Source organism: Camelus bactrianus, chromosome 34 (genome assembly GCF_048773025.1).
Source record: "Camelus bactrianus isolate YW-2024 breed Bactrian camel chromosome 34, ASM4877302v1, whole genome shotgun sequence".
In the NCBI taxonomy this organism is placed as follows: Eukaryota; Metazoa; Chordata; class Mammalia; order Artiodactyla; family Camelidae; genus Camelus; species Camelus bactrianus.
This window is the reverse complement of record NC_133572.1, coordinates 20,025,294-20,028,919: the sequence shown is the minus strand read 5'-3', so window position 1 is coordinate 20,028,919 and position 3,626 is coordinate 20,025,294. Positions and strand designations below refer to the sequence as shown.

Sequence of the window (3,626 nt, the reverse complement as noted above, 5' to 3'; positions counted from 1 at the left end):
TCTGATAAAGGGTTAGTATAACAAACACATATACAAAAAACTCCTACAACTCAATAGCAAAAATAACCCAATTTTAAAAAATAGGCAAAGTAACTAAATAGACATTTCTCTAAAGAACACATACAAATAGCCAACAGTTACATGAAAAGATGCTCATATCACCAGCCATTAGGGAAATGGAAATCAAAAGCATAATGACATATTATCTCATGCCTGTTCGGATGGCTTTATCAAAAAGTAACAAAAGTAACATGCCAGAGAGGATGTGGAGGAATTGAAACACTGGACACAGTTGGTGGGAAGGTAAATTGGTTTAGCCTTTATGGAAAATAGTATGGAGGTTCCTTTAAAAACTAATAACATCACAACATTGTAAACTGAGTATACTTCAACTGGAACTAAATAAATGAATAAATAAAAGATTCAGAGAAGTAAAGGGGAAAAAAACTAAAAAATAGAAATATCATATGATCCAGCAATCCTAGTGCTGGGTATATATCCAAAGAAATTGAAATCAGGATCTCAGAGAACTAACAGCGCTCCCGTGTTCATTGCAACATTATTCACAAAAGACATGAAAGCAAGCTAAATGTTGTTGGAGAATGATAGACAAAATGTGGTGTATACTGTACACTATGTACAGTAGACTATTATTCAGCCTTAAAAAGAAGGAAATCCTGCCATTGGTGATAACACAAAGGAGGAATCTAAAATAGTCAAACTTGAAGGGGGAGGGTATAGCTCAGTGGTAGAGTGTGTGCCTGGTATGTACAAGGTCCTGAGTTCAATCCTCAGCACCTCCATTAAAAATAACTAAATTGAAAAAAAGTGAATGAAAGGCTGCAAATGGCAAAATGTCCTTCTTTCTTATGGGTGAGTTGTACTCCATTACGTATCTATGCAGCATCTTCTTCATCCATTCATCTATTGCTGTGCACTTAGGATGCTTCCGTATCTCGGCAACTATAAATAATGTTGCTGCTAATAGTGGGGTATATGTATCTTTTTGAATTAATTCTTATTTTGTGGTTGGCTATATTCCTTTGGTAACTATGCAAGTTTAAAAAGTTAAAGCACTAAAGGTTCTTAGAAACAATGAACAGTACATATATGTAAATTTAAAAAAATATGTGCAGTATATTATGTACATGTATTTACATGCAGTATAATGCGTATGTGCAAACTGTAACAATTCTACCTAATAAAACTGAAAAATAAAAAAAGAATATACTAAATAAATGAATAAAGGAATAAATAAATACATACATACATAAATAAACAAACCTAATTACTCCCCCCTAAAATAAAATTTTAAAAATAAACTAAAATAAAATACTCAAACTCATGGAAGCAGAGAGTGAAATGGTGGTTGCCAGGGGCTGGGGGGAGGGGGAGGATATTGATCAAAGGGTAATAAAAAGAAAAGAGAGACTTTTGGTATCTGAAAAGTTGCTGACCCATTGTGTTTTTGATACAGCTAATATTTTATAGTTCCCGTCTAAAATTTTGTCTGATCAGTGGAATTAAAAAACATTGATCTTATTCGCTAAGACTGATTAAACAGTATTTGGTGGTGTTGACGAGGAGAAGCAAGCTGAGGGGGGGAAGGGCCACCATACTATCCTCTGGTTGCTGCTTCCCACAGTGTTGGAAAAGAAACCACAGACCGAGAGAAGAGAAAGGAAGAGTGGAGAGCTCTAAGATCAGTCTTTGAAACAAAGGCTGATTGTCTTGCTTCTCTAATGCCTGCTGGGGACATGGGAGATGTCTTCACTGATCAAACTATCCAAGGTCCCAGTGGGAGGAGTTCAAGTCATTACAGAAGTCCAGCATCACAGCATGAGGGAATTGCGCCATTTTGTTAAAACAAAAACAAAAAAACCCAGAAGCTGCTTGAGAAATCTTGTGTCTTGGATCTTTAGATTAAACAATCTGAGTATCAACAATTTATCTGTGGATACTGCAGAAGAGTCTGCAATAGAATGAGCAATGATAAATGGTAACAAATTGTGTCTAGTGAGTTTGTCAGTCTGGAAACAGACTCACCAACAGCTGGGTTGGCGATCACTCCAACACAGAAGTAAAATTTTATTGGAAATAGGTATCTTAGTGAGATGGGCGCACTTTGGGTTTTTTAGTTCATGTATACATAGATGATTATGGCTTATAAAGAAAATGGGTTAACTTCAGCATCAATTCTGTGTGAGCCTTTGGCAGTATTAAACTTTAGCCAAGTCCTGTCCTCCCAGAAAACAGTAGGCGTTTACAAGTCCCCCTACTCTCGTATATTAGGCAATGGCTTAACGCCAAAAGCTATCTTTCCCTCTATGTCTTAGATAAGACTCATGGATTCCCCTTGGTTACCTAGGACAAGGCCAGATGCAGACCCTCCAAATTCCCATTCTTTGTCTTATAAATGATTAGCTGAACAGTTTGCACTGACCAATCTGAACAAAATGCCGCCAGTCTTGTTACCAAGACGGTAATGAGGAAGGGAAAGGGTTAAGTCGGAGTTTGTCGTATCTTGCAGGAGTGGAAAACCAGGCAATAAGAGAAACTGCAACATGCTCTGGACAGGTTAAGTTAAGAACCAGAGCGTGAATTTCAGAACCCTTCTGTGTTCTCTTTACTGATGACTGGGGGAAAGGTAAACTATGGCTTCCTAGGTCTTCCTGTGGAAACAAAAAAATAGGTCTCAGTAATTCACGATTTTAAAAGAACAAAGAATGTAGGCACAAACCACTATTATCAGGCAAGAGCATTAACCATAGTGGCTACAATAATCAGTTACAAAGAGTGTCAGTCCTGTTTCAAAGGTAAAGATCAGCCTGAAGCACATTCTGGAGCTGTTTTGCAGGATCCAAACCCCCTTGTGCACTCAGCCACCAGGCTAAGTGGAGGCTAAGGACTGGTGATGCTCACCTTTGTGACCCTTGTGACTTCACTCAACTAGGTGCCTGGATTTTGTCAACCTAGAGTAATAACCTCTGCCTTATTTTAATGCTAACATCTCCACCCCAAGGGCAGGGGTTGGCATCATTTTTTGAATATGCAGTCTCTGTTTGAGCATGATGTCACATTGCAAAGGCGCATCTAGAACTCCATCTCCACGTGGAAGGTCACACTCACCCTTCCATGAATATGCATGTGCCCTTAGCTTAAAACTCCCCTGATCTTTCTGTTTGGGGAGATGGTGCTTCAAGAGCCACCTCCCTGTCTCCTTACTTGTCACAAGTAATAAATGTTTCTGCTTTGATGGAAAGGACGTGGCCTGTTCATGGACTATGCACCCCAAGCAATGGACCCATTGGGTCCAGTAACGATCTAACTTGACCAAACTTCAGCTGGGCTTCTCTCCTTCCCTCAGGCCCCTAAACTCTGAAGAACCCTTGAGCTTAAACAAGCATTGGAATGTGGAGCAACCTCTTTTATGGCATTTCCAGGGCTGGCTGACTGCCAGGAAAAACTGTCCAATGGTGCCACCTGCTCAGGGCACTATCTGCCCATCCCATTCCCCCGCACCCTGTTTCCTCCTGACCTTGCTTACTCTGGCACAGTGTTCTCTCTTTTGCAATATCTTCCTCCTCCAATACAATGGTCTTTCTGAAAAAAAGTTTCTCCTTACC

At 39.5% G+C, this 3,626-nt stretch overlaps 1 non-coding gene across 1 annotated transcript; it reads left to right on the top strand.

Annotated features, from left to right (window-relative positions):
- Positions 1–730: 730 nt before the first annotated feature.
- Positions 731–803, top strand: TRNAT-GGU (transfer RNA threonine (anticodon GGU)). The gene has a single exon. It is a non-coding gene; the product is annotated as a tRNA-Thr (tRNA).
- Positions 804–3,626: the final 2,823 nt, after the last annotated feature.